The sequence below is a fragment of the Berghia stephanieae genome, chromosome 1 (genome assembly GCF_034508935.2).
Source record: "Berghia stephanieae isolate SIO BIC M18660-M18661 chromosome 1, UCSD_Bste_1.3, whole genome shotgun sequence".
Taxonomy (NCBI): domain Eukaryota; kingdom Metazoa; phylum Mollusca; class Gastropoda; order Nudibranchia; family Aeolidiidae; genus Berghia; species Berghia stephanieae.
In genome coordinates this window covers 4499017-4511367 of record NC_088360.1, presented here as the reverse complement: position 1 = coordinate 4511367, position 12351 = coordinate 4499017, and the positions used below count along the sequence as shown (strand labels likewise).

Here is a 12351-nt window from a genome sequence, read left to right as displayed (position 1 = left end):
TCAGAAGGTCCTGGGTTTGAGTCCCGCTCTGAGCGATGCATAGTGTTCTTGGAAAAGGCTCTTTACTCATATTTTTTTCACTGTACTCGGGTGTAAAATGATTACCTGGTCATTAACACTCTGGTCTCTGTCGGGGGAAAAAAATTTAACATATCAACTAACAGGCATCGGTCATGTCTCGTGTCCTGCATGTTAAGTGTTTAGACTATGGACACCTTGTAAAGCTTTGAGCATGTTTTATGGATATTGCGCTATGTAAATGCTTACGTTTTTTGTTTTGTTTATATTTAAAAAAAAAAAAAAAAAAAAAACTCTAAGCACTTTACAAGATTTAAGTCTGTATATAATGGGTATGAAATCAAATAAGAAATGGAAAGAATACAATTCATCCATGGTGCAGCTAGTAATTTATCTCAAGTAAGATTTAAAAGTTGTCAAAGATTCTGAGCACCTGAGGCTTTTTCACAGTATCTCAGTGAAAGTAATATTGAAGCGACCATAAGCTGAAGAAGAAAAAAAAAAGTACTAGTCTCTATGCTTTTCAAAGGGTTGGAGCTGTAGAGAAACTCTAGTGTGATCCCTGGGTTCCTTGGAAATGGGTCAGGGGAGAAGTACTGATAAAGAAGCTCTTTGTTGTATAGTATCTGAGGCTTTTCACAGCATCTCGGTGAAAGTAATCTTGAGGCAACCATAAGCTGAAGAAGAAAAAAAATTGTCTCTTTGCTTTTCAAAGGGTTGGAGCCGTTGAGAAACTAATTGGATCTCTGGGTTCCTTGGAAATGGGTCAGGGGAGAAGTACTGATAAAGAAGCTCTTTGTTGTATAGTATCACAGTCTAATATTGGAAAAAAGAATGGTATTTTGAGAGTGAGGTGTACTTCAAACAACATAACATCAGGATTGATTTATTATCAAATTGTCATTTCATTCACCCGCTTATATTTTATAATGTTCAACAAGTTGTTGGCAGAAATTATCTTTGTTAACTATATATATTTTCCCTACTTCAGCTTAGTTATTCTGCTTCTCCTACCTTTGTATATCATGTATATTTAACCAGTCATCTCAAAATGGTATGATGTAGGGGTGAAGCTGATGCTTAACACTCAATTTTATGGTTATCTTGATAAGATTTGGGTAAAAATATATTCCCTCATCGAACAGAGTAAGTCGCATATCTATATCCCCCCCTCCCAATACATGCGCACACACTGATCATCATGATTATAAATCTGTATATATTTAATTAACATTAATTTCTGACCTTTCAAAAGGATTTTTTAAAGTTAGCAGGAATACCACGTCAATCTCTTAAATTACATCGTGTGTTCGTTCCATTTATAGATAAATGAAATTGGAGAAAGATGCTTCATTCAGGAAATGGATGGATAATCAGATTTCAACCGGAAATGAAAGGCTTTTCACCTTAATTTTACGAAATCCCTTTTTGTTTTCTTCTCCATACCCCTTAGGCAAAATTATCTCTCTCATTTTTTTTTCATTTATTAATTTAGCACTAGCACAGTGGATTACCATTTGATACGGCCGATAAGCAAAGTTTTTTATTGTAATACAAGACTTAATTTGGCTCTTGAAATATTTTCATTTTTTCAATACCAGTCATCCTCATTCCGTTTTGTATTTGTGTACATTAAAAAAATCTTTTTCACCTCTTTTATATTGCTTTCCTACTCTGAGAATAGATAAAAATACCAGGGAATAATCAAGATTCTATTTATTGCCTCTTATTTAACAAAATATTTGGTGGTTGTATGAATCTTAAGATATCCATTTAATTTATTTTATTATTTTAAATTCTTACTTATTTATATTATACAAAAAAATGCCCTTCAATCACTATGAGGCAGAGTAATAAAATTAAAGAATGAGAAGTTTGATAGGACAAGAAAAAAAGGTTTAAAAGATACAGACAAGATAGGAACGGTATTTTATAGCGGGTGGTTGGATGGGAGCATCACCCTTGAATCATATACCTATGATGTTCGCATGGGTGTACGATCCGATAGTGATGTCGTTTCTTCTTCTCTTTACTAGCCTATCCTGCTTCTTTGGTTTGTGATTGTATTTTTGACAGGGGATATTTTTTTTCTGTAAATCTTCTGCCTGTTTGTTCTTGGTTATTTATAATTTAGCTTATGATATCTTTAGGTTATGATTTTGATTTACATTTGTACTATTTTTGTTAGATTGCTTGTTTTTTTGTTTCAGCGGTCTCTCATATAACCTCAATTGTGTTGGAAGAGACCTAAAGCAACAAACAAACAAACAAAAAAACGGTATTTTATAAAGTTTCATTTTTTATAAATTTTGTTATTGAACTATAAATAATTAGAAAATCTGAAAGTATTAATTGTGATTATTTATAGGGAACGAAAGTGTGATGTCAAAAAACTTGGTAAACATTGGAAGTATCAAACCACTCTTCTGGAGGACTGGATACAGACCTTTCTAACTGATCTTCTGGTTTTAGAGTAATGTCATCTTATTTTCTAGTATAAATATTTGCCGGTCGTAAATAAAGGTCATCTATCCTCGCCCTTTTTATGTCCTGTTATCTTAGAAATCTGCCTCTATACATTCCAGAGAGGCCAACTGCTAAAAAGGCGTATTTTTACGCTTTCTAAATCAAATTACACTTATGTTTTGTGTGTTCCACATTACACCTTTTTGTCGTCATCAAGGCCGTGAGGGTGATAATTTAAGCAATTTTTTCTTCCTACGAAATCTCGTCTTGAAAAGGGAAGAAAGCTACATTTTTTAGAATCATCCATTTCCAGTGTATCGTTTTATGAGGCCTAACCTGGAAGCTGTAATTGGGCAGAAGTAGCCTTTACCAAATTTATTGTGGAGAGGAATCTTTCAATAGCGATTGAAGATGATTGTGGGTATATATATATATATATGCCTTTGTTTTGAACAATTATTACTCATTTGTCTTCAAAATTACACCTTTTCTTCAGTTGAGGTTGGCAGCTGCTACTAAAATAGTTATGCCAGCCTGTGATTCAATATGTAACCTATTCATTATTGTTGCTCCGAAGGATTTCCCTCTATATCTGTTTTCCAACATGTTTTCTGTCTTGTCATGGCCAGATACTCTAGCTGGGTAGGAAACAATCAAATGTTTAGAGTTTTGGGAGATTATATTTTTTGTCTTGTAAATCATCTCTCTGTTATGCACTGTATTATGTTTTGTTTACATATTATATTATATGATTGGTAAACATTTGAGTGTATTCCTCTTAGTGGGGACCTGTGCTTGTGTCTGGATGAGACTTTTAGGTGATGTCAAACTAAGTACTTTGAGAGTGTGCTCTTGGGATTTACATCTGTTTTCTATTTGAACCAATTCCCCTTTGTCGTACCTTTTCTTGGGTGTTTTAATTGTAAGTCTATAACTTTTTACGATCCCATTTTTTTCATTTTTACTGGCGCTGATATGACCTTAATGTGTTGCAAGCGTGGTAAATCCCTTAAAAACAAGTACTGGTCACACATAAACACACACACACACACACTTTCAATCAGTTTGAAACCGGAAGAGCATAAGGTGTGACGTCACGACTAGAGCAACACACTGATTGATCCATAAACTTCTATGGTTCTTGCCAACCACTTTTGAGCCTTAGCAATCAGAATGTTATTACAGTTTCACATTTATATGGAGAATGGCAACCTTTCAGTTATTACGTATATTAGGGCCTAAATGTTGACTTTCTTATAAACTGCCCATAATTCAGCTCCCCCATTTTTGGGGTTTGGGGGGGGGGGGGGGGCGGGGGGGGGGGGGGGGGAGAGATTTTGGTTGTGTAAGCATGCATCGTATTGTGCCTAATTAAAATTTTTAATGGATCATATCATTTATATAGCGCAACGTCCACTAAACAGGCTCAAAGAGTTTTACAAGGGGTCCCCATCCTACAGCAACACTTAACATTTAGGTCGATACATGACGCCTGTTAGGCGATATTACAATTTTTCTCCGCAGTAAACGACCAGGTACTCATTTTACACCTGAATTCGGCGAGGGAATTTGAGTAAAGAACCTTTTCCAAGGACTCAACTCAGCTCCCCCAGAGCGGGTCTCGAATCGAACTCTGGACCTTCCCATCCTAAGTCGAGAGTCATGCCATATAGCCGCACCATTTTACTTCTGGCAAAAAATACTCAGCTATGGGTTAGGCGACCCAGTTGGACGGTGCAAGGGACAAATGGACATTCCCATAATTCTTTTCCAAAATCTCTTTCTCTCACTTTAAAAAAAATTAAAAATTAAATGTCCATGTTACTCTAATCGATCTGCACACAATGAGATTGTTCCATGTCAACCCTTTCAATCTTAACAAAAATGGTCAAATATAATAAAACATTAAAATTTATTTAAATATACAATACAGGATAGCGTGTTTCTCTCTCTCTCTCTCTCTCTCTCTCTCTCTCTCTCTCTCTCTCTCTCTCTCTTTCTCTCTCTCTCTCTCTCTCTCTCTCTAGATAGTATGCGCTTGGCTAAGAAACTCATACTGGGTGGGGATCCTGACCTCCCATAGCGGGCAGGGAGGTACACACTGTCTTCTATCCCCTTATATCTGTTTTCCAACATGCTTTCTGTCTTTGTCTTGGAATGAGATTACTTAGTTTTTTTCCTGGCCTTGGTCGGAGTCCTGGCTGGAAGGGAAACAGTCAAATGCACAATTATTGTTTTGGGAGATGATCTTTTTTTCCTTGTAAATCATCTCTCTGTTATGTATTAGTATATTTGTTATTTTTTAATGTATAATGTAAGCATTTGAGTGTGTTCCTCTTTGTTGGATTTTGTTCTTGTGTCCGGATGAGGCTTATAGGTGATCTCAAACTAAGTACATTGGTGATATGCTCTTGGAATCTACATCTAATCCCTATTTGTTCCTTGTTCCCCTATGTCTTACTTTCTCTTGGATGCTTCAATTGTAATTCTAGAACTTTTTACTATCCCATTTTCCTTTTTACTGGCGCTGATATAACCTAAATGTGTTGCAAGTGCCGTAAAACCCTTAAAAACAAAAACAAAACAAGAAACTCATAACATTGCCATCCGGTGGGTCAACACACAAAACTATGTGTAACCTTGAACGTTTATAGTCTCGTTAATACAGTTTAGTGAGAATTACTCATAAACCCTGCTGGCAAATAACAATAACAAAGACCTGAGTGATGTCAACTTCGTTCTATTTATAGAATCGGCAAATTAAAAGTAGTAGCGTTCAAGTGTTTTTGTTGGTTTTACAATACAAAAAGTCACAAGAGAAATTCCGTGACCAAGGACCAAACCATCGTCTACTAATAGTCCTATATAGAGAGGTCGCTGGACCAAACTCAACAATATAACGCGTCGTGAGATCATGAGACTCTTTAAAAAAAAAAAAAATTACACCCCGAATTTCCCATGACGTATTATTATTACGAGAGAGAGAGAGAGGGGGGGGGGGGGGCAGTCGTAGTTGTTGTGGCCTTGCCAAAAAGCCTATTGAATTGTAGATGTGAAATTACAGTGGTCCGACATTTGCATCGTGTAGAATCTCGTGAGCTTTTTCTGGCACTGTGCCTAGCGTATGAGGGGTAGTATCGATTTCTGACTTGTACCTCTGAAATGTGAATGCTGACGTATATCGAGGGATGGACGATTTCCCACCGCGTTCTCGTTCATTTTTTTTTTTCTTTCTTCTTCTCTCCCTATCGTATTCACACACTCATGGACATTGCATTACACCCATCCACTTGTAGATTGTCAGAGGGTATTCGTGATAAACCCTCTCCTCTTCCTCTTTTATTATTATTATTATTATTATTATTATTATTATTATTATTATTATTATTATTATTATTATTATTATTATTATTATTATTATTATTATTATTATTATTAATAGTAGTAGTAGTTATTTTATTATTATTATTATTATTATTATTATTATTATTATTATTATTATTATTATTATTATTATTATTATTATTATTATTGTTGTTGTTGTTGTTGTTGTTGTTGTTGTTGTGATGTTATTATTATGATGCACGCTTTTTGTTGTTGTTTGTTTTATCATTATTTAATCGGTTGATTGGACAATGGTGAATTCATTGATTAGAAATATAAGCAATACAATCAAACTATTGTAAAGTACAAAAAAAAAAAAAAAGATTTAAAAAATAGAACTATAGACCGAGATTATTTCTACATGAATGAAAATAGAATTGCATTGTTAATAAGTTTACGACTAGAGGCCAGGCCGTATCATTTTTTTAAACCTCAGGACGATGGAGCATTTGCCATTTTGACTGGAGGGAGGGTTCTATGTCGGCCCACATTTGCTCTCTACTGTATTTGTCCTTTGTGTTCATGTTCTGGCTTCGAGTCCATTGGCTTCAAACGGGCCATTCCCGTTTGTTTGATTTGACTTTTTAAAGATCTATTTATATATGTTTGTGTTGGGTCAATTTTGATTTTTATTTTTGGGTGCGGGGGAGGGGGGGGGGGTGTCCTGAGAAAAAACACTTCCTCGTTTGATATAACTTTTAAAAACGTTATCTAATCCGTTGTTTTTTTTCTTGTTTTTTTTTTAAATATTGTGATATTAATCTTCGTTAAGCATGAATGTGAGTATTTTGTTGTATATTAGCATTTATTTGAGTGCATCGCTCTTCGTACTGATTCTGTGCTTGTGCATAGGTGGTGGGCCTTTCATGTTGCCTTACTTTGAAGCAACTACTATTTCCTAATTGACTAAAATCCCCTCTGATTTACTATTTATTGGGTACTTTTAAGTAGGTACAGATATATATTTTCAAAAATATTTTCTCAAATTTTATAACCTTCTTCCTTTTGCGTCACAAGCACCGTAAGCTCCCTTCCAAAAAAAAAAAATGTAAAAAAAATAAAATATCAGATAGGTTTGTTTCAATTGGAATGTAGGTAAGACGGCACAGCACTGTTAAATTGTGACCATCATCGTCCATCGTTGCCGGTCAGCTGTCTCCACCAATCACGATCCTCTGCGGTGTCATGAAATCTGTGTTGCTTTTAAAATCGCATTTGGCCATTCTTAGGTTATTTAGATAAGCCATTCTTTGTCTTCCTCTAGCTCTCTTTCCTTTGATCATCCCAGATGTTACCATTTCTATTCCGTCTCTTCTCCACACATGTCCCAGAAACCGTAACTGCCTCTTTCTGATGGTATCGATCAATATTCTTCCCATTCTCATCTTCTCCATCACTTCCTCGTTCGTATACCTGTCTGTCCATGATAGCATCAATATTCTTATATACACCCACATCTCAAATGCATCTAACCGCCTCGTACATTCTTTGTCAAGTAGTGCGGGGCGGTCCTTGGCAAGCTTAAGGACCACGGTCCTACGGTCCTTGGGAAATGAAGACCGCAAGGACCGGTCCTTTTCGACATTGAACATTCCTGAGAGACTGTTGGAAATTCGAACCGGTTTGACCTTTGAGACTGTGGGATCGTTCATTCTTGAACCGTTAAAGACCGCTACACGATGAAAACCGTGGTCTACAGGAGTAAAACACACGGAGTAGTCACACTCATTTCATTCCAAATTGTAACCTAATTAGAGAAGAGGGGTGATGCCTTCTTTATTTGCTCACCGTACTTCATTGTTACTTCGATAATTTAATAAAATTTGAAATTTATCCCCATTAACGGAGATAATGGCATCGCCCAAGGCGTTATCGAGTTGTTCGTGGCGTTGATACACACACGCTACTCCCCCCCCCCCCCCCCCACACACACACACATTAGAGGGCAGCGAGCATTGAAGAGTAAGAGAGAGACGTGAAGTTATAATAAGAGGGGGTGGATGAGGTAATAAGTGGGGTCGATGGTGACTTTTCGCCAGATCTAACAAACTCAGCTACCCATTCATTGCTGAGTAGACAGGGCTTCAGAAAAAAACTCGACTGCACCCGGGATCGATCTCTGGCCCTTTGCGTATAAAGAGAGTGCTCTATCAACTGAGCTATCGGGGTCCCCAAATATTCTATTGGACTTTTTTAAAATTCAGACGTTATAACTGGGTTTTTTGGAAGGAAGAAACTAATGAAACTCATATTATTTGATTAGTAAAAACACCAAACGAAATTTTAATATTATTGTATTATTTTAAATGACAACACTGCGATAGAAAGGAGTGGTGACAAGAGATGGACAAAAGAAAACAAAAAATCGGATTTGCTACTTGCTAGGTTCGACACACACACACACACACACACACACAAACACACACATCTTTAGTAGTCACATACATTTCAAACAATAACCTATTAGAGAAGAGGGGTCATGCCTTCGCCATAGATCATTGTCATTGCGATCATTATGGTGTAGTAAATTTTGAAATTTACCCCTTATAATGGAATCGTCCAAGGCGTGCGCCTCCTGTTCCCCCCATCTCACACACGAAAGGGCGGTTTGCAGAGTGGAGGGAGGTGGTCGTCTGCCTCTATGGTCGTCTGTGTCGTTTAGTGTATGGCAAAGGGGGGGTGGGTGCGATTAATTAAGTGGGATGGGTGGTGATTGGTGGAAGATAGGCTACCGAGGCAACGAATCGCTGGGGAAGTAGACCGTTGAAAGGTGATAAGAAGTGAGGACCGCCGCCGGTCTTCCCCTATGGGACCGGTCTTCGGTTCACAGCTAAAAGACCGTGGGACCGCCGGTCCAGACCGGTCTTCAGCGCGGCACTATTGTCAAGCGTCCACGTTTCACAACCGTATAAAATGGTACTTATAACATATGTTTCTACTACTTTCATTCTGGTCTTCAACTTCAGTTTGTTGTTTGACACAACTGGTCGCATTTTATGGAACACGTTTTTAGCTATTGCTATTCTTTGTTTTATAACCTCTATGTCACGTGCGTCATGGGTAATGATAGTGCCTAAATATTTAAATTTCTTTACTTGTTTTATGGTCTTTCCTTTGCTTGACAAGTGGAAGATCGTGTTGTTGTCATTTGAGACCACCGTGCATTCGGTTTTCTTAACATTTAGTTTCAGGCCCATCTCTTCACTTTTGCACACCAGTATATCTAAAATTATCTGCACGTGTTCTGGGGAGTATGCCATCAGAGTACCGTCGTCTGCGTATCTTATGCTATTCATATTCTGCCCTCCAACGACGACGCCTTTCATATCTTCATCGGGTGATAAGATGCAACCTTGTCTTACTCCCTTCTCGATGTTAAAAAGTCCGATGTTTCATTATCAAGTTTGACCCACGCTGTTTGATTCCAGTATAAGTTTTTCACAAGTCGAAGGTCTTTACTGTCTACACCGATCTTTTCTAAGATTTTGAATAGCGTTTCGTGCTGTACTGAATCGAAAGCTTTGGAATAACCAATGAAGCATAGATAAAAGTGATTTTTGTTTTTTCGATTGAAAACATTATTGTTTTCAATGTAAAGATTGCATTTACCGTACCCTTTTCTTTAACAAAACCAAACTGCTCGTCACTTATCTCTGGAGAGATCTTGCCCCTCATTCTTTTCATAAGTATTCTTAATATAATTTTTGGTGGCCTGGCTCATTATGCTGATTGCTCTATGTTGGTCACAGTCAATAGTTTCTTGCTTTTTTTTCGGTATGATAATGAATACTGAGTGTCTCAAGACAATAGGCAATTCACCCTTTTCGTATATGACATTAAAGGCTTTTGTCAGAATGCATATTCCCAGATTGTCGGGGGCGTCAATCAATTCTATTGAGAAACTATCTTGGCCTACCGCTTTCCCTTTTTCATCTCTTTGCAAGCAGCTTCTACTTCTTCTCGCACAATCTGGGGACCCGTGTTCACAGTAGAGATTTCTTTATCGAAGCACGTCCGTCTTTTGAACGCGTAAAGATTTTTTACGTATACTCCCCAACGTTACAAAATTTCGTTGTCGATAAGTATATTACCGTTTGCGTCTTTAACGCATTTTCTTGCCATGGCTGGTCGTTTTCCACTTAGATATTGTATTGACTGGTAGAATTGTTTGGTGTTTGATTGTTTTAGTCTTTCAATTGTGCGGCTATGTGGTCTAGTGGTATGACACTCGCTTTCGGATCGGAAGGTCCTGGGTTCGGGCCTCGCGCTCGGCGCATAGTTGAGTCCTTGGAAAAGGCTTTTACTCACATTATCTCACCGTACTCAGATGTAAAATGAGTACCTGGCCGTTAAAGTGTTGTCGTCCGAAAAATTGTAATATCGCCTAACAGGTGTCATGTCCCGTCCTGCATGTTAAATGTTGCTGTTGACCAGGTACCCCTTGTAAAGCGCTTTGAGCACATTTAGTGGATATTGTGTTATATAAAGCTCATTTAAATTTTAAAAAATTCTGTGACATTCATGTTCAATATAATCTTCCTTTGCTCTCTTACACTCACGTTTTATATCTTATTGGCTTCTTTATATTCATTGCTGTTGCGTTCTAGTTTTCGTCTTTCATTCATCAGATTGAAGATCTTGTCAACCAACCACTTTTGTTTTGGTTCGTGTTTTTTCACTGATGGAATAGTTTCTCTTGCAGATTCTGTAATGCAGTTCGATACTTGATTCCAGTACTCTTCTCTGTTTATATCTGAGGTCAAGTTTTCACTTTTTTCTTTCACGCATTCTTTGTAATAATTTTTTATTTGATCGTTTATTCTCAATAGATTCTCAATAGATCTAATTGCAGGTTTGGGTCCACTTTCTTTTTCTTTATAAGTTTTATTTTTAGCGTGGCCTTGACAGATCGGTGGTCACTATTACAATCTGCCCTTGGAATAGTTGTTGCGTTGCGTACGATATTTCTGAATCGATGTTGGACCAGAATAAAGTCTTATCAGATTTTTATAAAGGCCACCTGGGCTTATCTATGTCCACTTCTTTTTATCGTGGTTTTTAAACCATGTATTGACAATAGTAAGGTTTTCCAATCTGCATCAGTCAAGTCTTTCCCCTCTATCATTTTTGGTACCTAGTCCGTGGGGGCCAACGATATTTTCAACTCTCGTTACCAAGCTTTGCATTGAAATCACCAATTATTAAACGGATTTCATCAGATTTACATTGTTTTAATGACCAAAACCCAAAATTGTTTTAATGACCAAAACCCAAAATATCTCGGCGTAATCCTGGACCGGTCCCTCACATATAGGAAACACATAGAAAATACTGCACATAAACTCCAGAAAAGGAACGGTATCGTTAGAAAACTTGCTGGAACTTCCTGGGGTGCCTCCACATCAGTCCTCAGAACATCCTATAGCACTCTGTTACAGTGTAGCAGAATACTGTGCCCCTGTTTGGGCAAGGTCCACTCACACCAAAATAGAAGACTCCGCTCTAAATAACACCATGAGAACAATTTCTGGCACATTGAAATCAACTCCCACCTCGTGGTTACCAATAATGAGCGCAATTGCCCCTCTCCATCTCCGAAGAGAAGAGGCGACACAAAAACAATATCACCGACTGGAGAAAACATCAAATACTCCACTCAGAATAATCACCCAATCAGCCCCCACAACATCACGCCTAAAATCTCGCAAACCGTTCTACAAATCCAAAAAAGAATATTTCGACCTCTCTGATAGCTGGAAAACTGAATGGGAGAAAAACAAACCAAAAAAACAGTGATCTAATCGAAGACCCTACAGCAACACCACTCCCAAGTTTCTACACACTAAACAGAAAACAGTGGTCCTCCTGTAACAGACTACGATCTAAACACGGTAGAACAGCATCTAATCTCCACAAATGGGGCTATATAACAACACCAACATGCCAAGCCTGTAACGCTCCAAATCAGGACATCGACCATGTGGTACTTCACTGTCCATCAACATCCATAGAGGGCGGCTATCCTGTATTCCACAAAGCTGATGACGACCACATCAAATGGCTGAATGAGTCACACTTGGAGGTGTGAAGACCATACGACACTACTACTAATGCCTGTTCCATATCTTGAAAGAATGTCTCAATTGTGTTTTCGTCACTGTCTGATGTTGGGGCGTATATTTGAATAATATTAACATTAAACGGGATTCCTTTCAACTTTACTAAGATAACTCTTTTTGAGATTGCAACATGATCTAAATAGCACTTTGATGTTGATTTGTCTAAAAGAATTCCAACTCCTTTCTCATGATGTTTTCCATCTGCATAATACAATACAAAATCATCTTCTTTAACTACTCCTTCTCCTTTCCACTTCCTTTCTGAGATTCCAAGGATGTTAATTTGGAACTTTTTCATTTCTTGAATAACGTTTTCAAATTTTCCAAAATGGTTTAATGTACGTATATTTCACGTGGCCAATGC

The 12351-nt window shown here is 37.5% G+C and overlaps 2 protein-coding genes across 5 annotated transcripts in view; one reads left to right on the top strand and one right to left on the bottom strand.

Moving 5' to 3' along the window:
- LOC144966344 (uncharacterized) overlaps positions 1-1404 on the bottom strand; it is a 50337-nt gene extending 48933 nt beyond the window's left edge. For both annotated transcript variants that reach the window (XM_078902673.1, XM_078902681.1), the window contains exon 1: positions 1264-1404. The gene's annotated coding sequence lies outside the window, so the exon portion shown is untranslated. The remainder of the gene's footprint in view (positions 1-1263) is intronic.
- Positions 1-12351, top strand: part of LOC144966369 (stathmin-like) — a 76688-nt gene that overhangs the window by 3912 nt on the left and 60425 nt on the right. The window lies entirely within an intron of this gene.